At 38.6% G+C, this 26,966-nt stretch overlaps 1 protein-coding gene and 1 long non-coding RNA gene across 5 annotated transcripts in view; one reads left to right on the forward strand and one right to left on the reverse strand.

The window, feature by feature from the left end:
- LOC138850208 (uncharacterized) overlaps nucleotides 1-19,047 on the forward strand; it is a 40,690-nt gene extending 21,643 nt beyond the window's left edge. Inside the window, exons 2-3 of the long non-coding RNA XR_011389886.2 lie at nucleotides 17,495-17,610; nucleotides 18,739-19,047. This is a non-coding gene — a long non-coding RNA (uncharacterized LOC138850208). The remainder of the gene's footprint in view (nucleotides 1-17,494; nucleotides 17,611-18,738) is intronic.
- Nucleotides 1-26,966, reverse strand: part of GABRB2 (gamma-aminobutyric acid type A receptor subunit beta2) — a 304,599-nt gene that overhangs the window by 57,323 nt on the left and 220,310 nt on the right. The gene's annotated exons all lie outside the window — the stretch shown is intronic.

Genomic DNA, 26,966 nt, shown 5'->3' on the forward strand with positions numbered 1-26,966 from the left:
TTTCAAGAAGCACATGATTACATGTTCAACCAGAGAGCAAGTTCTTTTCTCATGACTAATTGAGTCACCCTAATTAGAAGCCTGTCAGTTCACAATCAGAAATGGCTCCACTTCATACAGAGGCCTGTGCACTCTGCAATGGTATAGGACCAAGTACAGTCATTGCCAGTTAAAACCACTGCGATTTTTCAAGAGGCAGAGACAGACACATGCTTGTCAGGCACAACTCTTTAAATTCAACAACAGCAGTGTTCCAAAGACAGTCTGTGTGATTGCTCTGACTCCTTAACTTCATTTTATTCTTCATTCTGCTCTTTATATGGATGACTAGACACAAATGTCCTCCTGTCAAATCATTTCTAGACCTCAAGAAGCTCAAAATAATAGGCCTAGGAGAGGTCAGGCTTGATTACCTACTGCTATCTTAGACAAGACACCATCAAGTCATGGCCCATCATTCATCTGCATCAAAGATAACTGATTTTTTTGTGTAATTGCTATTTTTAAAATTCAAGTCTTATGGTGTAAGAGAATAGAAATTCTATCACAATCAAGGAAAATGTCAAACTGAGAGCTTTTAAGACCATTGCTTCATTTGGATTTCAAGGTAAACCTCTATGTGTTGTTTCTATATGGGAACAGAGTGATTTGTTAGATGATTCTATGAGGTTAGCTCCACAGTATCTTTCTTAAATTTTCTTTCTTATGTTTGGAGAGACTAAGAAATTAATCTAATGGTCCAGGCTTAAAAAAATTAAAAAAAAATAAACTAAAATACAGTCAACAAAAATAATAGCAGCTACCAATTGTAGAGCTCTAAGTCCCAGGCACTGCCTTATTCTTTTTATAGGGTCCTGTCTCTACAGCGAACTAGAGAGGGTTATGGTTGTCAGGGTTCTTCCCCTCCATCCAATCCTTATTTGTTCTTATGCATGGGCCTGAAGTTCTGAAGGAATATTGATGAACCAGAAAACATTTGGCTAAAAGAAGAGACTAGTGCTTCTCAAATTAAAAACCTCTGGAAATCTTGATAAAATGCAGATTCTCATTTAGCAGGTAAAACCAAAGATTCCGTAGTTCTGATAAACTTCCAGGTGATGCAGATGAAGTTTGTCCAAGGACCCTCCTCAGAGTGGCACGGGATTAGGAGAATTTACTGAATGAAAAGTCATTTACCACGCCATGGGAGTCAGGCAAGGAATATCTTGAATATAGCTTGACACAAATAAAGGTTTTATAAGCTCCAAAAATTAAACATCTTTTCCCAGTTCTGCCTCTCTTCTAAAGGATAACAGAAGAGGTTTTGAATGCCATCTCTCTCCAGGGATCTGTTGTCCTTGAAAGCCCAGGACATACAATCAATAGTAGGCAATGATGGCAGAGAACAGGAAGATGGAGCAAAGTCCAAAGTATTTCTGCAAATCTGCATTCATGTCAGTTTTATTTAGAGTTTTAGCCTTGCTGGAGCTAAGAACACTGCATTCTGGAGTGAGATATCTGCCTCTTTTATTTAATGTTCCTCAATAGACTAGTTAGCACCTTTTTAGCTTTTCCACCTTTCTCCAATTTATGCTCTATGTACTGCTATTATTTCTTTAAAGGCAGTGGGGCTGGCATTGCCACTCAGATGATTTAGCTGCCATTTTTGATACTGACAGGCCATGTGGCATTGGTTTGGGTCCTAGTTGCTCCATTTCTGATCCAGCTCCTTGTTAATGCTTCTGGGCAAGCAGCAGAAGATGGCCCAGTTACTTGCCGCTTCCACTCATATGGGAGACCCAGATGAAGCCCCTGGCTACCGGCTTCAGCCTGACAAAGCTTCTAGCTACTGGCTTCTGTCTGGCTCAACCTTGGCTGTTGTGGCCATTTGGGGAGCAAACCAGTGGATGGAAGATCTGTGTCTCTCCCTCTTTCAAATAAATAAAGTAAATCTTTTAAAAACCAACAACAGCCTAAAAATCAGGAGTGATGCCATTTCTAGACTGTTAATAGCAAAAACATGCAAACTCCTTGATCTCCTTCCTAGTTGTTCCAGACTTACATGTGAATTCTTCACTTAGGCATTCAAAACTCCATCATGTGGCTTCCACCTGCAGCTTCATCTTCTATTACAGTTCTTCTTCTTCTATAGCTCTCATCTTTTGTCCATATTCTTAAGCTATCTTACGAAATCCTTTGATATCTAAATACTTTGGCCCTGGCTCAAATTTTTTAAGTCACTTGACATATTTTTCACTCTGACAGCAAATATGCCCATACTTTAGGAACCCATCTTAACTTCCATCTTTCTCAATATGCTCCCATTTTCCTTTAGTTAAGATCTTTCTTTCCTCTTCTGATGTCTTCACAGCACTCTAGTTGAATTTCTACTGCTAGGCTTCTCAAAGCCAGTTTTGAATTAGATGACTTGTGGATGTGTTGTATTTGGCTACTAAACTATTAAAAAAAAAAAAAAACATGTTTCATCCTTCTCTGTAACTCTTCTCAATACAGTTCTTAATTCAAAGTGCTCACGGTGGCACTTACATGTTTGCTGAATTGAACTGTCAGCACACTAACTTGTTTACTTGTCACTCATCAGATCACTCTCTGGGAGTTTAGGGGTGAGCATGTCTCAATCGCTGAATTGCAATGTGGAATAGATATGATTTTGAGCATCATTTACTGGACTGGGATGTGGAATTCTCATACATCCATGTCAGAGCCATTTAAACAAAGGCAATATTGTTAGTACCAGTCTAGGAGAAGGAGCTATCAAGTTGGAGCAAAAGCTCTTGTGTTAAAGAAAACTTGCTGATGTTGCTGACTTTCATACATCCTATCATCCCTGGGGTGAGCGGATATATCTGTTGCGTGACCGTGGACCTATGATAATGACTTTCTTTGGACTGAGAGATTTTGGAAACCAATGTGTGACAGTACTCTCTGGAGGGATCTGATACCTACAGATCTGATGGCATAATATTCTTTTAGGAAAAAAATGGATATAGCCACACAGTCAAGTTTGTTAACTCAAGAGTGATATTGGAAGATGTTTAAATTAAGAAGGCCGAATGAATGGCCCAGTAGATTTGCACAGCTGTGCAACAAAATGCCATCAACTGTTACACCAACCCATCTGCTTTCTAATAAGGGGTGACAAAGGAATTACAAGTCTAGCTGACTAATGTAGGAGCTAGTTTTTGCCTTTCCATATTAACCATGTCTTTGACCATCTTCTTCGGGACATGAGGTCATCTAAGGACTTGGCTTATTTAAGAGCTGACAGGCAGGATGTTCTTAGCAAAGGGAATTTTGATCTACAAGAGTTGCTAGACTGTGGTACAAACTGTTAAGCATGTATCTTGACCAATAAGAAAAAAAATCTCATAATGTCTCTAAACTCCAGATATGAGCCCCCATCCGTGCTTGTATAATATCCTCCATTATTATTTAATATATTTAATTTAAATTATCTGCTAAGGAAACTCCTTTTATCAACTGTGAGTTCTTACTTAAACAGAGCATATATATGTTCTTTGGTTACCATGGCTAGTAGTGGAAAGGCATTAACTATTTAGTACACAATCACGGACTGGAACTGTGTTCTGCAAGGCGGTGCACATAAACAGCAGGAGGGAGGCTGATAGAATTCATGTTGCTTAGGCAAACATGCATGCATAGTTAAACATCACATTTGTATCTTGAGTCGGGAAGAACTCACTGAACGGATCTACAGCAAGTGCTTTTAAAAATAATCACAGCTAATATTTTTAAAGCATTTCCTGTGTGAAGCCAAGTGCTTCACAAGGATCACATCATTTAATTCTTAGGAGAACCCTTTGGCATACACACTATTTTCCGATGAAGAGCCTACAGTTTAGAGGTTAAGTCCAAAATGTCAGAAATGAAAACCGAAAATCCTCGAGTCCAAACTCTGTCATTTGAATTACTGTGCAAAATTTTACAAACATATCAGTAATTACTCCCTTCCTTGTATGCACTCCCTTTGCAGTGACTTAGCAGCTCCTGCCATGAAGCTCCCACACCTTAACCTGAGTTGTCCTTGCCACTTGCTTTAATCAAAAGTAATTCAGAGCCAGTGCTGAGCCTGGGCCACAGGAGGCTTTGTGGCTTCACCTTACTCTGTTGGAATCCTGCTGCCACCACATGAAAAGACCCTGGCGAGCCTGCTGGATGATGAGGGAAGTGGAAACAGGCCCCTCATCACAGCAGTCAGTCAGACTGCTCCCAGCCTTCCTCTGTGCGGATTATAGAGGCACGAGTAGTCGCAGGTGAGATCAGCTGAGCCTGCCTGACATTGGCACAGACTTCCACTTGGCCTGTAGTCTTCTAAACAATAAAAAATCACTTTTTAATGTACTACATTTTGGGTTAGATTGTTAAGCAGCAGAAGCTAATGGACAATATTATGTTCTGTAAAGAACAGAAATCATGCTTTTTCCATATTCCAGTAGTATCTACGTCTTTATTTCCAGGGCAACATTCATAAGCACAGCTGGGCATTACCTTTGGGACATCGCAACAGGTTTGACGAATGTTATTGGCAGGGCCGTGTGGCATTGCAGGAATCAGACAACCTACAAATTCCTAGCCTAGTCCCCACTATGTATGAGCTGCTGAACTTGGAGTAAAATTTGGATTCTACTTAGAGATCATATTCTACATCTGAACAATGAAGTTGTTCTAAAACAGCAATCTTTGTATTTTTGCTTTCATAATCCTTTTATACTAGGGATTTATACTTAGGATTCTAGAAAGCATTTATCCTTGTGGGTTTTAGCTATTAATTTTTAGCATGCTGGAAACTAAAATATACATTTAGAAATATTTATTGCTAATTAAACCAACAAAAATGACCCTATTACTAATATAATCAACTTTTCAAAATTTGTATTTCTTTATTTAAGATGGAAAGGGTCAGGGGAGGGGGAAATGAAAAAGGGAGGAAGGTAGGAGGGAGGAACAAGGATGGGGTTCCTGGCTTCTGGGCCAGACCTGGTTGTAGCAGGTATCTGTGAAATCAGCAGATGGAAGATATATTCATTCATCTCCCCGCCATCACATTTTCAAATAAATAATTGCAACTTTTGAAAAATGAAGGGAGCTTTGACCTTGATGACATCCTAAAATGGTCCCAGGGACTCTTAGGGCTCTCTAGACCACACTTTGAGAATCACTATTCCAGAGTGTCTGTAATCTGAATTCTGTTATTTATATAAAACTGTAAACAATTCATTAAAATTTAAATTACTAAGAATTACCAAAAGCTAGCAATCTGGCTTTTCTCTAGAGCAGAAATAAAAATAATTCACTAGTGGGGATTTAAAGGTCACTTTCATTCTTGGACCAAGAAAAACATTCATGTAAAGTTAAAATTATTAATATTTAATGTAAATCCTTTGGTTCTCTTGTGGTGAGGTAGGACCTGTAGATTTAAAAAAGGAATAAAATGCAGTTGTATACAATGAAAGCTATTGTCCATCCATATCAAACTACCAAGCTGGTGGAAGGCATACATATGTGAATGAAGTGAAGTGCAAACTCTTTAGAATGACCTTTAAATACTAAAATAATTCACATAAAGGAGACCATGAAATTCACTTCATTGTTGCAGGCCAAAGAGTTCACAGTCGGGGCTTTTAACATGGAATAAAACCTTTTCATCTGAAAAACAGTTACATTCAGAAAATCAGGAAAGCATAAAGCCTTGATCAATGTTCACACAAATCTATTCTTTTCTAAAATACGGACTACATTCTCATTTTGAGAATAAAAAAGTTGTTCTTAAAATAGATTATTTTTAAGATACTTTGACTTCAAAGATGAAATACATGCCATGGTAGCAACATAAAAAATTAAATAATTATCAAGCAAAAACCCCAATTCAGCCAAATTAAGGTCAATATTCTCAGGTCACTATAGTTCTTTGGTTAAAGTTTAATAGAGAATTAGCTTCCCATGATGATTTTAAAGATATGTACACAGGGGCCAGTGTTGTGGCATCGTGGCTTAAGCTACCGATATCACATATCGGCACTGGTTTGAGTCCAGGTTGCTCTACCTCCTATCCAGCTCCCTACTAATGCAATGGAAAACAGCCCAAGTAGTTGGGCCCCTGACACCCACATGGCAGACTTTGATGAAGCTCCTTGGCCTTTGCGGCCATCTGGGGAGTAAACCAGTGGATTGAATATCTCTTTTTCTCCCTCTCTCTTTGTAACTCTGCCTTTCCAACAAATACATAAATAAACAAGAAATGTACACAAATTCTTTGGTACTCCTGCTCTCAAGTGGGATAGTTTAATTCCTTTTTCCAGAACTTCAGCAGGAATTAGTGATGTAAGACAACTTCTAACAAATAAAATGCAATGGAAGTAATGAGATGTCACTTCTAAAATTAGGTTATCAAATACTGAAGCTTCTGTCTTGGATGTACTTGCAATGTCTCCTCTGTGTTGCAAGCTACCCCTGGAGAGACTCAGATGGTAGAGAATTGAAGGAGGACTCTATCTTCCAACAGTTAGACAAACTTAGACCCTCAGCTGAATAGTGTGGGAGTAACTGAGGCCTTCCACAACCCTGTAAGTGAGCATGAAAGCATATCCTTGCTCTTCGAGTCTTCAGATGAGATCACAACCCCAGAACCAGATTACCACAATCTAATGGGAAGCTGTGAGCCAGAATCACCTAGCTAAGCCAATCCCTTTTCTTGATCATCAGAAACTATGAAATAATAAAGGTTGGCTGCTTTAAGCTATTAGTATTAATCAGAAATCAACTAAGAAGTCTTTCATGCAAAAAAATTAAAACAAATTAGGTATAGATGGAGCATATGTCAAAACTATAAAGACTGTCTATGATAAACTGGCAGTTAACATTACACTCAGTGGTGAAAAAAAGAAAGTATTTCCTCTAAGATCTGGAACAACACATGGAAGTCTACTCTTGCCTCTTCTACTCAACATGGAAGTTCTAGTCTGGCATATTAGGTAGCAGAAATAAATAAAATGAATTAAAATTATGAAGAAAGAAATTAAATTCTCCCTACTTACAAATGATATGGTCTCACAGATAAAAAAAAATGAAAGACTCCACCAAAAGATTGTTAAAAGTAGTTAAGTGGGCCCCTGCATCCATGTGGGAGAACCAGAAGAAGCTCCTGGCTCCTGGCTTCAGATCAGTGCAGCTCCGGCCATTCCGGCCATCTGGAGGGTGAACCAGTGGATGGATGACCTTTCTCTCTCTCTCTCTCTCTCTCTCTCTGTCTCTCCCTCTTTTTAACTCTCTCTCTCTTTAACTCTCTCTCTCTCTGCCTGTCTGTAACTCTGCCTTTCAAATAAATAAATATATCTTAAAAAAATAAAAAGTCTAATAAGTGTTTCAGTAAAGATCCAGAATACAAAAGAATGAAAGCAAAAACAGGCAAATGAGATCACATCAAGCTAAGAAGCTTCTCTACAGCAAAGGAAACAATTAACAAAGAGATAACCAACAGAATGGAAGAAATTATTTGCAAACTACGCAACTTAGAAATGATTAATATCCAGGATCTATAAAGAGCCCAAGAAACTCAACAAAAACAAAACAAACAGTCCAGTTAAGAAATGGGGAAAGGACTTGAACAGGCAATTTTCAAAGGGTGAAATACAAATGGCCAACTGATACATGAAAAAATGCTCAAGATCACAAGCTCTCAGTGAAAAGCAAATGAAAACTACAAAGAGCCATCGCCTTAAACCTGTTAGAAAGGTATCATCCAAAAATAAATAGCAAATGCTGGCAAGGATGTTAAGAAAAAGCTACCTTAACATACTGTTGGTAGGAAGGCAAATTATTACAACCCCTATTTGAAGAATCCTCAGAAAACTAAAAATAGATCTACCTTATGACCCAGCTATCCTACCCCAAAGAAATGAAAACACCATATGAAAGAGTTATCTGCACTCCTGTGTTTACATAAGCTAAATTCACAATAGCTAAGATATGGAATCAATCTAGATGTATACCAACTGAAAATGACTGCATAAAGAAAAATGTGGTATCTATACACAATAGAATATTACTCAGCCAAAAAAAAAAAAAAAACCGTGACATTTGCAACAAAATACATATAACTGGAAATCATTATGATAAGTGAAATTAACCAGAATCCAAATGGTAGTTAATATATAAAGTATAAAAACTGTCTGGGTGTCATAACAATTAGTATATACTTATAAATATTGTTTCACTAAGTCATACCATGAAAATTTGCACACGTTAATAAAAGAAATGTGGAGGGGCGAAATTGTGAGGACTCTCAGGTACTACTACTGTTTTGTTCTAAATCTACGTGTTGGTTATGATTATGATCAGAGGACCAAAAACCTCATTTATCTGTACACTTCTGTGCAGTTCTTGGTATGTGTACTGTATGTCAATAATATGCTTTTAAGAAAGAAAAAAATTAAAATCAACTTAAAAATCAGTAGTTTCTATATACTAACAATAAAATATCCTCAAAGAGAAATCAAGAAAACAATCCTATATAAAACAGTTAAAAAATAGGAATAATTTTATGCAAGGAGATGAAGGACCTGTACAACGAAACCTATAAAATACTGATGATGGGGCCAGGGCTGTGGTGTAGCAGGTAAAGCCACCTCCTGAAGTTCTGGCATCCCATATGGGACCAGTTTGAGTCCCAGCTGCTCCACTTCCAATCCAGCTCTCTATGATGGCCTGACAAAGCAGTATAATATGGCCCAAATCCTTGGTCCCCTGAACTCGTGTGGGAGACCTGGAAGAAGCTCCTGGCTCCTGATCGACCCAGCTCTGGCCAATATGGCCATTTGGGGAATGAACCAGCAGATGGAAGACCCTACCACCCCCTGCCCCTCGGCTCTGCCTCTGCCTCTCTATAACTATGCCTTTCAAATAAATAAAAGAATCTTTAAAAAAAAAAAAACAGTGATGAAAGAAACTGAAAATGATGCAAATAACTGAAAAGATATCCTGTGCTTGTGTACTGAAATTACAAATATTGATAAATTTTCCATAATACCCAAAGCAATCTACAGACTCAGTGCAATCCTTATCAAGGTACCAACATGACTTTTCATGGAAATAAGAACACAATCCTAAAATTAATATGGAATCATAGACAAAAACAAAACAAACCAAACAAAAAAAAACTCAAACCTCAAACAGCCAAGCCAATTTTGAGAAAAAAGTCACACTTGTGTTTTGATGTTTTTGTTTGAGCTTTTCTAATGGGTATGTAGTAGGCTACCACTTTGTTTTAAATTATTTTTTGAAGATTTATTTATTTATTTGAAAAGCATAGTTACAGAGAGGCAGACAGAGAAAGAGGGAGAAGTCTTCTATCTACTAGTTCACTTCCCAAATAGTCGCAATGGCTTGAGTGAGGAGCTTCTTCTGGATCTCCCATGTGGGTGCAGGGGCCCAGGGAATTAAGTCATCTTATATTGCTTTCCCAGGCCATAGCAGAGAACTGGATCAAAAGTGGAGCACCCAGGACTTGAACTGGCACCCATATGGGATACTGGCACTGCAGGTGGTGGTTTTACCTACTAGGTCATGGCACTGGCCCCTAATTATTTTTACAACAAATTCAAATTCAAACAACAGCTTTATGTAAATTTCATTATCTTTATAGAACTAGAGTCTTACAAACAACTGATTTCTGTTAAACTAGAAAAAGCTCAAACACTAACACTGACAAACAGTCACCATAGTATTTAAAAACAGTTCAATTCTGCAGTGTCCTCAGATTTTGTTAGGCCAAAACATGCGCTCCATGAGATGTTAAATATGCTTATTCCAGGGTCTGTGCCTAGATAGTCTAGCTGTGTTGGCCTCAGGCTGGAACTCTGGGGCTTTGCATTTAATAAATGCACCAACTGATTCTGATGCATGCACAACATTTCCAAGAGAAACTCTTCTCTACAGTTTGAAAAAAATCCTTTAAAAATTCAACAATGACACAGCAATGTACATATTTTCTTTGATATGGGATATCCTGGAACTATGTTACTCTATAATCTTAATATCTTAAAAAATAAATGGCATACATATCTGCAAATGTGACCTCAGCATGCCCAAAATAAAACTGATATTTCTGTGGGCCCTACCATCAAAATGTATCCATCTCATTCTTTTCATCTCCCACTAACTAATTGGGTAGACCATGACTCCATTATCTCATGTCTTAAAAACTGTTAAAGTTGCCTAACTAGTTTCTGTGTTTCCACTTTAATTTTCCTACAATCTATAGGAGGCACAGAGCTTTAGAAGAATAACTTTGACCATGTCACTCTGCCAAAATCTTCCAGTGGCTTTGTGTTTTATAAAAATGAAATAAACATTTTTTTATCATCTGACATTTGTTCTACCTAATTCTTTGAAGTCATCTTTTTTACTCATATGTTTTACCTTGCTCATTTAGCTAAACTAAACTGCCCTTGTCTTTGCTCTTTTTAAACACAAAGAGAGTACTCTTGTCTCCAGGCATTAGCATTTGTCTTGAATTCACTTCATGAATGTCTCTTCTTTTCATTAAAATTTCAGCCTCAATGACATCTTCAAGAAGCCTGCCCTCCTCATCTTATGCTAGTTGTCACCTGGAATGCCTACAATAATTGCCATCTACAATATCACCTTGCTTAATTTCTTTATAGTTGATCATTCCAGAAAAATACACTGTTTATGCCATCATCTGACATCTTGTACTAGAATACACGTTCCTACATGGAATTTTGTTCCTTGTGGTATAAACAGCATATATAACATTGTTTGATCCATAGCTACTGCTTCATCATCTGCTATGTGATCAAAATAAACCAAAAACACCTGCAGTGTGCATGCAGTTTAAAATGTGTCAGATTAATAACTGAGGTTTTCTTTTAAGTATTGGACTCAACCCACTAACATGTTTAAACACAGAAAGATATCCTGATGAATCGTTATTAATATGGATCCTTTGCTATTTTATAATGTATATAAGAGTGTTTGGAAGCTTATTTAATATTCGTAACACAAATAAATAATTCCTCTCAGTTGACTATGAAACAGGAGTACTGATGCCTTTATAAAGTGTCTTATGTATGTCACAAAGTAATGTCTTACTCAAAAACCTACTTCTGTTATTCTTTTGCTGGCATACCAATTTTAGTTTTCATCCTATTTTCTGCTGTCAATCTCCACATTTCCCCAACACTTCAAGGCACAAAGGTAGACATGCAGTTTTCATGACCAGAAAAAGCAAGGGTGAGTTAATTAAATTTAAAAGCAGAGTTTAGCACCAACTATACATACATATATAAAATCAGATGAAAGCATAAGTAGATTGATAGATTTGCTATACTTTTATCAGATTTTTCAGTCTTTCCCATATTTAAGCAAATAGCTATTTTTTTTTTGACAGGCAGAGTTAGTGAAAGAGAGAGAGAGACAGAGAGAAATGTCTTCCTTCTGTTGGTTCACCCCCAAAATGGCCTCCAAGGCCAGCACACTGCGCCGATCCGAAGCTAGGAGCCAGGTGCTTCCTCCTGGTCTCCCTTGCAGGTGCTGGGCCCAAGGACTTGGGCCATCCTCCACTGCCCTCCCAGGCCACAGCAGAGAGCTGGACTGGAAGAGGAGCAACCGGGACAGAATCCAGCACCCCAAAAGGGACTAGAACCCAGGGTGCAGGCGCCTCATGTGGAGGATTAGCCTAGTAAGCTGCAGCGCTGGCCAGCAAATAGCTATTTGAATAGGCTAACTAGATATCATATTTTAGATTTACTGTTATATGGGATCACTAAAAAATCAATTTTTTAAAAGCAGCAGTATAACCTACAAGGCTCTGCTTTGTGGCTTCAGACTACAGAAGTCTTCACATATTATACATAAGATATTATGGAGAAGTAGTAGTGGAAAAATGGACTATTTCTTTGTCACTAACATAGCTGATTGTACTTGGGTGGCTAACTGTTTTATGTTGTATATATCATAGTCCATTGCTAAGAATATGGAATTAAATTTTTGAGGGAATAAATCATTTACCAGTGGAATATGAAAAGTTTATAGTTTGGAATGGAAGGACAAAATAGGGACAAAGAAACCAAAACTGAGTATGAAAAAGTGGGAGAAGTCAACATGCGAAGACAGAACAATGATGCACAGATGCCATGGGACAATGCACATGAGACACCTGACAAAATCAGGGAGGCGTGAAGAGTCACAGATAGAAGTACTCGAGCTCCTGTAGCCTGGTTTAGGTCCCACTTATCCAAGAATTGCGGATATTTCCAAAGAATCCTGGATAAACTATTTCTGAGATACCTCTGATAGTACTTGTTATGTTCTTACTCAGTAAACATTTACTGAATGCCTACCAGGCAATGTTATGGGCAATTATGGCACATTGGTTAAAAAAAAAAATAATAATGGGGCTGACACTGTGATATAAGCATGTAAAACTGCCGCCTGCAGTGCTGGCATTCCATATGGGTGCCGGTTCTAGTCCCAGCTGCTCCATTTCCAATCCAGCCCTCTGCTATGGTCTGGGAAAGCATTAGAAGATGGCTCAATTCCTTATGCCCTTGTACCCATGTGGGAGACCCGGAAGAAGCTCCTAGCTCCTGGCTTTGGATCAACCCAGCTCTGGCCGTTGTAGCCATCTGGGGAATGAACCAGTGGATGGAAGGTGTCTGACTGTCTCTGTCTCTGTCTCTGTCTCTCTCTCTCTCTCTCTCTCTCCCCTCCTCTGCCTCTCTGTAACTCTGCCTTTAAGATAAATAAATAAATCTTTTAAAAAAAGTTATGAAAGAAAAAGAAAATGATACAAATAAATGGAAAAATAAATCTTTAAAAAAACATAAAAATATCTACCATCATCATTAGGAATACGTTTTAGCAGGCAACAGATAAGCAGCATCACAAACAGATCATTTATGTACTATGTGGAAAGCAACATGGGTTTTACAGACTTTGAACAAAGGAAAAAGCACAGTATGATGAGAAATAGCTATAGGCTACTTTAGCAAGTACTGAGGCTCCAAGGTTCAACACAGTTTCTTGTTGGAAAGCTGTCATATGAGCAGACACGTGAAACTGACAAAAGGTTTTTTCATGAGCCTATCTGTGGAAAAATGTTCCAGGTAGAGAGAGCAACTAGGATAATGGAGCACACCAGGACTGTGGGTAGTATATTGGAAGGGCAGCAGGGAATCCAGCATGGCTGGAGCACACTGAGTTAGGAAACGAGTGGGAAACAAGGTCAGAGGGGCATTGCAGGAGGGCAACATAGGTACAGAAACTCTTGGGCCATTGTCGAAACTTGGCTTCCACTCTAACGGAGGGCTTTGAGCAAAGAAACCATGGGATCTAGCATATATGTTCAAGAGGATTATTCCAGGGTCCTGTGCTGGCTGAGAATGTCCTACATGTGGCAGAGTGAAAACTGAAGAAGGGAAATCAGCTAAAAATTCTTGCAGTAATCCAAATAATAGACTTTGATACCTTATAGCAGGGTGGAAGTAAAAGTAAAATAAAAAAAGTGGTGGAATTTGAGAAATATTTTGAAGTTACAGCTAGTGGGATTGCATGTAGCCTGTGAAAGAGTGTGGAAATTAAACCAAATGCTCCTGGTCTGAGTAAATGAAGGGTAGACTTCACATCAAGTGAGAAAAATGTAACACACATGACAGGCTCTGGAGAGAGGAGAGTGTAGTTCTGGGCAGACAAAGACATACAAAGTCTGGCATTTGACACAGAAGTCTGAAATGGAGATAAATATTTCGGTCTAATCAGCATACTGAGGGCATGGGAAGTCATACAACTTTATAAGATAGTTCAAAGAAGTGAATGAAGTTTAGAAAGAAATTCAAGAACTCATTCAAAATCCAGGTTGAAGAGAAGCAAACTGCCAAGATGGCTGGACTGAGAAAAAATATATCAGTAAGGTAAGGAGACCTAGAGAGTGCAGTCAATGAATCAAAGGAAAAAAATGTCTTCAGGGAAGGGAGGAATCGATGGTGTCAAATGATTCTGCTAAAGCAGGTCACACAAGACAAGAACTGGGGAGTGCCCACTTGAGTCAACAATTTGGAAGCCACTGGCAAGCATGATAAACACGGTTTCAGTGTCATTGTGGAAGGGAGAGACATACAGAAAGGCTTTTACAATAAAAGGAAAAATAGGTGACTACAGGAATTCTACAAATAAGAACAAAGAAGTAGCATGGGAACTTACAGGGTTCATGGAGTAAAAGCTCCCCCCGCCTCTTTTCAAGTTACAAGAAACCACAGCATGCTTGTAATATTGTTAGTGTAGAAGTAAAAATTGATGATGTAGGGAGGAGACGGTGAATGGCTGGAGCCATCCCCCCTGAGTGAGCAGGATGGAGGAGTTATATTTGGATAGACCCATGATAACAGCAGGGATGAGGGGGCATGTGTGGGTGTGGGTGTTTTTGGTGGAGGTGGCATGGTGAGAGTATTCAAATTCTCTTAGGATGACTCAGTTTTCTTTGTGAGAGAAAGGAAAGGACATCATCTGAGAGTTAAAATGGGGGAGGGAGTGTAGAGAAAGTAAGGAGAGAAGGTATAAAATAGTGGCTTAGGACAGAGCGAGAGTGAATTGGTCAGGCTGGTATCAAATTGGTCACCAGTAGCACTGAAGGCTTAGTTGAAGTGTGTGGCTATGAATTTAAAGTGAGACAAGTTACTATCTGTTATTGGAGCTTATTTAAGTGGCCTTTTTTTTCTTTGAATCCAGAAAGCCTTGACCAGATTATAGAATCCCATGGAAACAGCTTTGCCTCCTGGGAATCCGTGGGTGGAAGCTTTTTATTTTTCTGTTTTAGTGATGAAAATCTAGGGCACCATTATGAGTGACTTTTTTTTTTCCTTTCTTTCTTTCCCTTTTTTCCCCATTGGGAAGGGGAAGAAACTCTAATGCATCTCAGCACATCAAAGCACACTTAGTCCAAGCTGTTGAGGACGCATGGACAAGATGTACTAGATAAAAATATGTGTATTCAAAGCTCAACAAGATGATTTCTGAAATATTTTCTATTTTTTTCTTGCCTACTATTTGCTAGTGCCTGGGTATATTTTAGGGCTAATGAAACAAGGTATAGTTTTAGAACTACTGCAAAAACAACTCATAAACTACGGTAAACTCAGATTTGTTTCACTGTTTTATACAGCATAGTAGCTAAATTTCATACTGGAAATGTCCTTCAAAAACACAAGGTTGCATCCTACATACACACACACATGAGCATGCACACACACACAGTTTCTGTAGTGCATGGATGATGATGGTGATAAATGATAACAAGCAGTCCATTTTGAAAATTTAAAAATACACATAAACACTAGGTATCTCTTAATACTATAACCCTACAAATGAGTTATTGGTAATCCCTTTTTAATTTATAAACTGTCAAAAATGTTGAGAATGGGGATTTCCAAACTGGTAGAAAAGAGGTACCGATGAAAGATCTATGCGATAAGTAGGTCAATCAGAAATTACGCTGTTTTATCTTTAAAATATGAAAAATTATATATCCCTGGAGGAGTGTACTGGAAAGGTCTTGGAAATTACTCACTCTACAGCAAAGGGCATCTAGATTGTTGCCTGACTTCCCATTAAAAGCAATCATAGCTGTTCAGAAAACATGTTTAAAAAACTCTCCGGCTGGTGTCGTGGCTCAATAGGCTAATCCTATCCCAGGGTTCTAGTCCTGGTCGGGGCGCCGGTTCTGTCCTGGTTGCTCCTCTTCCAGTCCAGCTCTCTGCTATGGGCCGGGAGTGCAGTGGAGGATGGCCCAAGTGCTTGGGCCCTATACCCACAAGGGAGACCAGGAGAAGCACCTGTCTCCTGGCTTCAGATCAGTGAAGTACCCTGGCTGCAGCGGCTATTGGGGGGTGAACCAACGGAAAAGGAAGACTTTTCTCTCTGTCTCTCTCTCTCTCACACTGTCTAACTCTGCCTGTCAAGAAAAAGAAAAAAAAAAAAACAACCTCTCAGTCTGGGGTAAGAAAATAAAAGGTATGAGTAGAATATCTCATCATACTAGACAACAAAGAAGAAAAGAAGAAAAATACCACGGTTCTATTTAAGGGCTCAGATGTTGACTTAAAGAGGATCCCACTGGCAATAATAAAGAGGGTAATCTGGACATCATTAAAACATTAATTAGGACAGATATAAGTTGTTAATATAAAAATAAATAAATTTAAAACATGGCAATATTAAAACATTGCAATATAGTTAACTCTACAAGTTGTTTTCTTTCTTTCTTTCTTTTTTTTTTTTTTTTGTGGACAGAGAGAGAGAGAGAGAGAGAGAGAGAAAGGTCTTCCTTTTGCCGTTGGTTCACCCTCCAATGGCTGCCGCGGCCGGCGCACCGCGCTGATCCAATGGCAGGAGCCAGGTGCTTATCCTGGTCTCTCATGGGGTGCAGGGCCCAAGCACTTGGACCATCCTCCACTGCACTCCCAGGCCACAGCAGAGAGCTGGCCTGGAAGAGGGGCAACCGGGACAGAATCCAGCGCCCTGACCGGGACTAGAACTGGTGTGCTGGCGCCGCAAGGCGGAGGATTAGCCTACTGAGCCGCGGTGCCGGCTTGCAAGTTGTTTTCTTACACACACACACACACACACAACACACACACAACATACACACTTTCTCTCTCTCTTTAATGGTTAACACTAAAGGATAACTAGGGAACCAGTTCATTATTTTAAAAACCGGTAAACAGAAAAAAAAATCAAGCCTTGTATATATCTAGGTTAATCAAATATTTGATATGAGGAGAATTGTTTTTACACAGAAATATTACAGCTAATAAGTTAAGAAATAAAAATAGAATAATAATATGACCAAGCTGTAATGAAATAATAAAGCTAAGGTGATAACACCACAAAATGAATTGTAACCAAATGTTATGTACTTCTTTATGCAAAGACCACCCTCAATATGAAATATTTTCCAAAATATACAATAACTTGAATCCTATTTGACTTTTAGACCTAAAACCAAATCAGTTTAAAAGGTCTCCTAATAAAACAGGATGTAATGGGAAACAGAAACAAGATATAAGAATAGCTAAGAGAAAAGGTTAACACACTGCAGTGATGTAATTGGCATTTCTTCAAAGGAAACAAAAAAAAAAGCTGACTCTAATTTTCAACAAAAAAAACTGTAAGGAAAATAAAAGAATAAAATAAAATAGTAAATAAAAGAAAGGAAAAGAAAAGAAAAAGTCCAACAAATTATAGATTAAAAATTAATTGAGACACATAATTTTAGTTTTATGATCTTCATATGGATCTTCATTTGTACAAGTAAATTATTTTTAAATTAGATAAACAAATGCATATGAACATATATTAAGAAACTGAGGGCTGGTACTGTTGTATAATGGGCCTTGGCCCATGGTGCCAGCACCTCATATGGGCATCGGTTTGTATGCTGTCTGCTCGTCTTTTAATTCAGCTCTCTGCTGTGGCCTGGGAAAGCCGTAGAAGATGGCCAAGTGCTTGAGCCACTGCACCCATGTGCGAGACCCAGAAGAAGCTCCTGGCTCCAGATCAGCCATGTCTGGCCTTCTGGTGAGTGCACCAGTGGATGCAAGACCTCTTTGTCTCTCCCTTTCTGTCTGCAACTCTGCCTCTCAAGTAAATAATTAAAAAAATAATTGGCTTTAAATTATTAGCTATTAATAATTTATATGTGCTTTATAAAAAAAGTTCTTGCCTTTTGGTGTTACAACTGAAACATTTACAGGTACAATGACATGATGTCAGAGATTCGATCCAGGGTAGGCTAGGAGAGGTTATAGATTAAATAAGACTCATGTAGCTGGGTAGCGATTTGGGGAGAGTTTATCATACTGCATATATTTATTTTAGTATATGGTTGAAAATTTCTATTATGAAAAAACGAGGGAATAAAGGTAAGCAAAATTTGAGCTTTTTGCCAGTGGACACAGCACTAGTTGAGAAAACTTCAAGGATCTGTGAAATTATTAAAAAAAATAAAATATACTCCCAAACTTTATACTGGGAACAAACACCAGCCAGGTTTGACCTATGCAGATGCACAGTTTCCCTCAGCAGAGTTAAAACCTGGCCAGGCTGAATCTTCACATCACATAATTCACCTGCTGAGACCTGAGCTCTCCACTTAAGCAGTGCATTCCATCTTACAGATAGCCACCTAAATCTTTTTGCTCCTAACACGTTCCCTCTAGAATTTTTTTTCCTGCTCTTCCCCTGTTCCTCACTTCACACACATTTCTCAGATATCCACTTCCTTACTTACAAGACAGCTTGCTCATCCTGCCCGCAACAAACCAGGAACCTGATGCAACACCATTGCCATTTGCAGTTTTTCACTTCTTCTAACTTGTTTGAAATCTGTAAGGTGTGAGAGCACAGAACTCAAGACTGCCACAACAGCAGCTTGGGTTTAGTATTCTTTTCCTGGATTGTGCCTCTAGTCAAAATAAATCCTTTGTTTTCAGCATTACATTTTGGCTCAGTTTTTCTGAGGGGTCAACAGATTTCAACCCAGCTCCGTGGCGTGTTTTTTCACTTGTTCAGTTTTTTAGCTGCATTGGTTTCAGTTTTTTAGCTGCCTAGGAAGCATTTGAGTAACCCTTCCTTCCCTGTCATGCGTATATGGCAGGAAACCATGGCAACACTGAGTCTCTCTCTCTCTCCATTTTTCTCTTTCAGAGGAACGCTGAGCACCTGCCAGCCTCACTGGTGCCACTCTCCACACACGAAGTCTTCTCGCAAGCCTGGCTGATAGGGTTAGAGAGCCCAGCAGGCTGTCAGAAGGGCAAACTCTTAATGAACAGTACAGGAATGCTGGAAACGAGCTCTTACCCTGGCTCCCCAATCATTCCTAAGTGTATACAAGTCTGGCTTCCCTACCTCTGTAGGTATGGCGAGAGCTTTACTACAACTCCAGTTGTGCCCGTTACTGTCCACTCTGGTTGGAACTGCGTATGGAAGCTGCCCTAATAAACTCTTTTATTCTTATATGGAGCTTCCTTTTTCATTTCTTGGTCTCAGGATTCTTGCTTACACTCAGACAAGAGGGCCACAAACTGTATTTAAAAATAAAACCAGAAGAAATATTGGAGAAAGACTCTTGGAGAAATGGACAGCTGCTATTTCAGAATAACTACAGGCTAGTTATAATGTAATTTTCTTCAAAGAAGATTGTAGAAGAAGCAGATTTTAAATTTTAGAGGGTTATTATTTTTGTAATTTTAACAAGTTGAAGGGGAAAAAGATTATACTTTTAGTTTTAGTAAAGCTCATTTTTCCTTGGTTCACATTTGGGCTTGACATTATTTTCACTCCACCTACTCCTTTCACAGTCAATTATCTCTCTCTCTCCTCCCCCCTCTCATATATATAAAATAGAGAAAAAGTTTATGATACAGTTGGCTTAAAATATTTACATCATATCCTGCTGGCTGACTGATAATATAGCACTAATCTTCTTATCCAAAAAAAAAAAAAACTAATATTGCTCTAAGTGTTTCTTTCTTTATTTAATTCAAATTTACATAAAGTAAATCCACAAAAAGTACCATTGAAGTCACTGCAAGTACCACATACCATAAGCCAGAGTTTTTGAAAATTCTTTTTAAATTATAGAATAATTTTGGGTCGGTGCCGTGGCTCACTAGGCTAATCCTCCGCCTGCGGAGCCGGCACCCAGGGTTCTAGTCCCGGTTGCCCCTCTTCCAGTCCAGCTCTCTGCTGTGCTTGTGCCCTGCACCCGCATGGGAGACCAGGAGGAAGCACCTGGCTCCTGGCTTCGGATAGGCGCAGTGCGCTGGCCGTAGCAGCCATTTGAGGGGTGAACCAATGGAAAGAAGACCTTTCTCTCTGTCTCTCTCTTTCTCACTATCTAACTCTGCCTGTCAAAAAATAAAAAATAAAAAAAACTATAGAATAATTTTTATATTCTTTAAGAGATGCTTCCATGATATGGGAAAGTGACTATCCTGGAAGACATTCAACATATATTTTTAAAAAATGCCTCTATCACGAAAGCCATTCAGGTTTTATCAGAAGATACTTTCACAAACATCATTCCCATGGATTTTCTCTGGTGTTTAATACAAATAGGTACTTTTATAGATGGAGTAGTGTTTAGACATGTTGAGATAAATTACTAGTATGAACAGATACCATACAATACTTAGAGGAAAATCCTTAAGGACAGTAGGATTTAAGACCAATTCTCTTGACTACAGATTCAATAATAGATAGCCTGTTGATGTGCCAGCTGTGGCTCTAAGATTTATTCTACTTGTACAGAAAAAAGATTTATCAGACTCAGTAAATGTCCTTTCTCACATATTTAACTTTTGAGGTGCAGATTAAATGGCTTATCACAGAAGAGCTGATATCTTTAGAACCCATCAAGTTTCCCCTTTCCCTAATAACCTTAAAAACTTTTTCAGCCTTACAAAGTATTTCAGTTTGCTTGATAATTACCTCATTCTTGATTGCCCGATTTTCTGAAATACGTATTAACACAGGCGTGTTACTCATTCATACCCTGCATACTCTAAGTCATTCATACTCTGCATACTCTGACCTCACTGGAGAAACTGCACCACTGCTGCCACAACCATGGCCACCAGCATCACTAAGTGTCAACAAGTTCAAATATCCCAGGTGTGTTTTCATGCACGCTAAGTAATCGAATTAGAAATACATTGTTATCACAGTTTTGCAGGTGAACAATTAGAAATATGATGGGCTTAAGAAAATTAATCCAATCAACCGGTAAGGAGCAAAGCCATAATTCTCTTCTCAGCTTGTTTATCTCTGAGCTGTTTTCATTCACTGCTTTGGAGCATCTCTTATTGACGGCCTAATTCAAGTAAGGCACATGTGTTGGTGGTTATCATTTTCCTTATATCATTTTTATTCTTGTTGCAAAACAGGATTTAAGAATAGCTGTCCTTTTTCTACCTGAAATTTGACCATATTACACAACCCAGAATCCTGGTGGGACATTCACCAGCAGCTGGCAGGTACTACAAAACTTGCAACTGTCCAAAGAGCTTGCATTAAAAGTTCTCAACTCATCTGTAAAGCCAGCTAAGTAGGCACTTTCATGTTAGAGAGCATTTTGTTCTGCCCAATTCACCAGAGATTCAATGTTATAAAAAGTAACCTAGATTCTAAAGAACACAATAAGCCATTTCAAAAGGAAATGACAGTCATGGAAAGGGAATCTCTTTCAAAACTGCATCTATAGAATGACTGGCACAGGCAGCTCTAAGGCAGGATGCTGCTGATGAAGCAATGACCAAAGAACACCTATTATATCGCCATCATCGAAGGCTTTCTCTGTTTCCATTGCTCTTAGCTATGAAATAGACAAGTGATTGTTTTCCACATTTAGATACTTGAATCTCATTCATGCAAATGTGCACAAAGGGCTATAAATTTAGAACCCATCATTTGACATTATGTGAACAAAATCATAGAGATCTAATTTAACAAAAATAAATTATATCCAAATGCCAGTTATCTGGGTACCTTGGGAACAGGAATGACACTCAACATTGTCCTACTTAGCCATAATAAGTGCTCCATTAACTCTTAACTGAAAGAATGCAATGTGTGCAAGAATGTATGAATGATGATCTATTTTTTTAAAAAAAATCAAGGCATGGTTCTTGGATAAATTGCTCATTACTCTTCTGTTGTTGATGAATATTAGCAAACAATATTTAAAATAAGTCTATCCCTGGGGGCCGGCACTGTGTGGCACAGCAGGTTAAAGCCCCAGCCTGCAGCACTGGCTTCCAATAAGAATGCCTTTTTGAATCCCGGCTTTTCCACTTCCAATCCAGCTCCCTGCTAATGGGCCTGAGAAAGCAGAGGAGGATGTCCCAAGTCCTTGGGCCCTTACATCCACATGGGAGACCCCGAAGAAGCTCCTGGCTCCTCTGGGTTTGGCCTGGCCTAGCCCAGTTGTTAACGGTCATTTGGGGAGTGAAACAGCAGATGGAAGACCTCCATCTCTCTATCTGTACCTCTCTCTGTAACTCTGCCTTTCAAATAAACAAAATAAATCTTAAAAAAAGAAAAAAACTACCCTTTCCAATTCGATATTGCTCTAAGATATATTCTACTGATAGGAGAAAATAATCTTGCTGAGACAATGAACACATGTTCTAATTATTTAATATTTCAAGGTCCTCCTCAGGAATTGCAGTATCTGTAGTCCACAATAAATTTCAAAGTGCATTCTTTAGATTTTCTTTAAAGCACAATGTTGTCTTTATCTAATATTATTTCAAATTGAGGCTGGAAGGAGAGTTTCTGTGTAAGATTGTAAAAGCACATTAAAATGCCACAATTTAGTTCAATCACAAGAGGACATTGTGAAGGATAAATGAGATACTGCATATGAAAATGCTCACCATGAGGCCTGATGCAGATTAAGAGCTTAACTGATGTTAGATATTACTGTTGTTGAAAATTCAAATAAAATGTTAAAAATAACCTATCACATATCTAGAACTTGCTTAAATGTTTTGAGTTAGCATTTTTTTCCTTGGTAAAACCAGTGAGCAGGAATTATTTTCTTTTTCCAGACTTCTCCCATTTATACATTAGAATCTCTTGAGGGCAGGCATTGTGACACACCTGGTTGAGCCACTGTTGCCACTCAGGCATCCTATGCCACTTTCCACCCAGCTCCCTTGTAATATGCTTAAGAAAGCAGTGGATGATGTCCCGAGTACTTGGGTCCCTGCCAACCATGTGGGAGACCAAGACGAACTTCCTGGCTCCTGGCTTCAGCCTGACTCAGCCCTGGTTATTGGGGCCATTTGGGGAGTGAAACAGCAGTGTCTCTCTCTCTCTCTCCCTTCCTCTCTGTATGCCATTCTGCTTTTCTGAATAATAAAAAATTAAAAAAAAAAAATTCTCGTTTTTTTCTAGTATTTAACTCAAGACCTCCCCCTCACTTCCTAGTAACAAGCACATACATATCTGTTGTAGATTACCATCTCCTCAGTTGAATTATTTAAAACCTAATTTCTCTTATCTTCAATCTACCAAGAAATGTCACTGTGAGTGTCACAGAATGTTATCTACCACATGTTTCAAATATGAGTGGGAATCATAGGCACATTTAAAGACCAAGTTTAACTTTGAAACATTAACACTAGGAAATAGTCAACAGAATTTCACAGCATTAAATGTCTCCTTAAAGTTAAGGAGGTATTGTGATGTGAGATTTTCAAATTCATGTGGAATGGAACTTTCAAAGTCCATCTGCAGCCGAACAACTCAGTAGAGATTAAGTGCAGTGTACACAGCATACCTGATGTAAAAATCCCAAGTGTATTATTCTATATGCATCAGTAGGTGTGAGTCCCCCGTAAAATTATGAGTTTAACTTTGTGTCTTCTTTTTATGCAAATAACATTTAAATTTCAGATACAATTCATGTATGCACATCCACGTGAACTACCATCTCTCAAAATACTTTAAGAAAATGAAGTACAGAGAAAAAACAACATCTGGAAAGGTAAAAAAAATTAGAGCTTTCTCAACCAAAGACAGAAAAAAATCCACAAGGTATCAGCACTTTTCTGGAATTAACTGCAGAAATGTCCATTCAGTTAATGTGACAATGACCAGCCGATTGCAGGCTTGAGATCTGATGATCTGTGTTAGTGACTGTAGATTAGGGGATGAGATGACCAAGACAGTGAATGTCTACAATGTCTGTAATATCTGTCTTCACAGAATTGGTGAACTAAAATCTCTACTAGATGAGGATTTGAAAATAGGTGTAGTAGTTCATACCCAATTACTGGTTAAAGTGATGCCTTTGGATAAGGCACAATGTCTTCTGGATATACCTTTCTCAAAAACAAAATGGGCATCACAATATTTGTTCTGAATCATGGGTGATTGCAAACACTAAGTGAGAAAAAGTGGGGCCAGTGCTTTGGTCTAGTGGGTAATGCTGCCTTTTGCAATGCTGGCATCCCATGTAGGCACTGGTTCGAGTCCCAACTGCTTCACTACTGATCCAGCTCTCTGCTGATGGCCTAGGAAAGCAGTGGGGGATGGCTGACGAGCTTGGGCCCCTACACTGGTGTGGGAGATCCAGAGGAAGATCTAGCTCCTGGCTTCAGATCCACATAGCTCTGGCCATTGCAACCATTTGGGGAGAGAACCAGCAGATGGAAGACTTCTGTCTCTCTGTCTCCTTGCCTCTACCTCTCTGTAACTCTGCCTTTCAAATAAATAAATAAACCTTTTTTTTAAAAAATGGGAAAATGTATGTGACATTTCCTTGAAATAGAAAACCATTAATAGCACAATATCTTTCAAACTATACTAGATTTTCTACTTCTGAACTTCCCAATCTCTTTCTTGCTTAAATTAGGAGATGCATTGACTGTGTCTATAAAGGTAATTCTCAAACCTATGTTACAGCAGAATTTGAAAGCCATACCCCAAAGATTAACTGATGAATTACCCAAATGCAAAAAAAAAATGAGGTCTCCTTTAATGTGAAATATTTCTATGGGCTTTCAATCATTGAACAAATCTTAAATAATCTTAAAACCAAAACTGGACACCAGGTTTGACTCCCAGGGCAGGTTCTGGTTTCACATTGTATACAGACCATAGAAACTGCCTTGTGTTTTTAAACAAGGTATGATAGAAAGCAGAATTCTGTAAAGATCAATCTAGCAGTGTTTTAAGGAATACAATGGAAGACAGAAAAACCTAAAGACAGAGAGTTACAGATTCTGAAATTGCCAAACACAGGCCTACAAGGTACAACTTTGGACACTGCTTACTGCTAACACTTAAAAATCTAGGGACTTTGTAACTTCTCTTGGAAAAATCAAGACTCTAGACCTGAAGGCAATAATCAATCTTCTGTAGTTGAGTAGAGGCTGCTGGTTTACCCAGTTTGTGGGGGCATTTAACTTCTCTACACCAGCCTAAGAAATGCTACTGGTCTAAAAAATATATTACAAAGACTTAGACTGGAGTTTTTGTAGGGGTAGGATAGAGAAGAAGTTAAGAGATATTTTTAAGGATGATTTGTAGAACCTATTAGAATTTATATGGATAGATTAAGGTTTCATTTTAGTTTTCTCTAAGTTTCTGGATTAAAAGACTCCAAGCTAGTAGATCTCTACTTGAGTTAAAGGTTTTGCATTTAGAATTAGAAAGATGTTTGATCATTAAAGGTAGTGTCTCATATAGCAATTTTTTATTTCTATGTCAGAATCTGTGTTGGCAGATCTTATTTTAAATGAACTAATTGTTTATTTAATTTGTTTGAAAGGCAGACAGATGGACATTTGAGGAAAGAGTGAACACGAACACTTGAGAGAGAGAGAGAGAGAGAGAGAGAGAGAACTTCTGTCCTCTGGTTCACTCCCCAGATGCCTGAGACAACAGGAGCTGGACAAGGCTGCAGTTGGGAGGTAAGAACTCTATTCAGGGGTATGTGGCAGGGACCCAAGTACTTGAACTATCACCTGCTGCCTCTCAGGGTGCACATTACCAGGAAGATGAAAACAAGAATTGAGCTAGGATAGGAAACCAGGCTGTCTGATATGAGAAGCAAGCATTCCAAAGGCCACTCTAACTGCTGTGCCAAATAGCCACCCCAGATCTTATTTTTTTAAAAGAGGAGTTAAGGACACAAACCAATTTGGACAGAGTTTGCTCATCTAGGCAAACAGTTTTTTCAGGAAAACAGATTACTTACCTGTCAACCAGCTCACTAATCAAAGAAAATTTTACTGGACTGCTTCAAGACCCTTTATTCATCATGTCCGCCAATTTTACGCCACAACTTTGTTCAGTCCCAATCAGTCTCCAGTCTTGAACTTTCCCACCCTCAAATCAATCATAATAAGATCTCAGATGCAATATATGTCTGGCTCTGACATTTCCTTCAGAGATAAAACTGACAGTCCAGCTAATTTTTCCCCCTTATTATAGCAGGTATCATATATTCAGCTTTGTCAGACATATTTTCCGTAGGATATTTCTAGGGGGTAGATTTAGATGGTGATAGCTACAGCACCCCAGCCTCTCTTCCACTGTTACCTATGCATTCACAAACACCTTAGCTCCATCATATTTTACTAATTCTAACTGGATTTGTGTGAGAAAGAAATACAGTCAAATTAATAATGCTATTATTTTTTTGTGTAGGTTTGTTTGAGCAAGCATATGTGTATGGTAGAGGTATTACTAATTGGATTAAAGCACTGGATTATGAACAAAATGTTGGCAATAATGATATCCATATTCCATGACTTCAGACCCATTATCTGTTTCAAACTTTCAGCTATCTTATCTGTAAAGCAATGGAAATAAAATGTTAATAATTTCTAATAAAAAGGAGTTAAGAACAAATGTTTGGCTTAGCACGTGACATGCTTCTTCCCATATACCCATATCCCATATGCCCAAGGATGCCTGGCTTAGGATGCTGACCCTGCAAGGCAGCAGTGATGGTTCTGATGACTGAGTCAATGCCCCTGGGGTAAGCAGCTTGAATTGTGTTCTGATTAGCAGTATTTGGGGAATGGACCAGTTAGTGGGAGCTTTCTCTCTTTCTGAAATAAATAAATTAAAAATAAAGAGAAGCTCAGAATTGATCCAATTATACATGTTCATAACTAAATAATGAATAGGAGCCCACCAGATATGCTAGTCTACATTTTGCAACATCTAATCCTGGGGCAGTCTATCTCTGGATTTCTTTAGGTCTTATTATTAGAACCGCTTGCCTTAGAAATTCTGATAAAGTCCCTGGTTCCTCTTATGTGGCTGTGAACAGATTAGCATGCCCAAATCTATGCTGGGAAATAGATTTCCTACAGGGAAACTGGCAGCTCCTGCTGTGAGACTATTGAATTGTT

Source organism: Oryctolagus cuniculus, chromosome 6 (genome assembly GCF_051225735.1).
Source record: "Oryctolagus cuniculus isolate XC-2025 breed Fujian yellow rabbit chromosome 6, ASM5122573v1, whole genome shotgun sequence".
NCBI classification, from domain to species: domain Eukaryota; kingdom Metazoa; phylum Chordata; class Mammalia; order Lagomorpha; family Leporidae; genus Oryctolagus; species Oryctolagus cuniculus.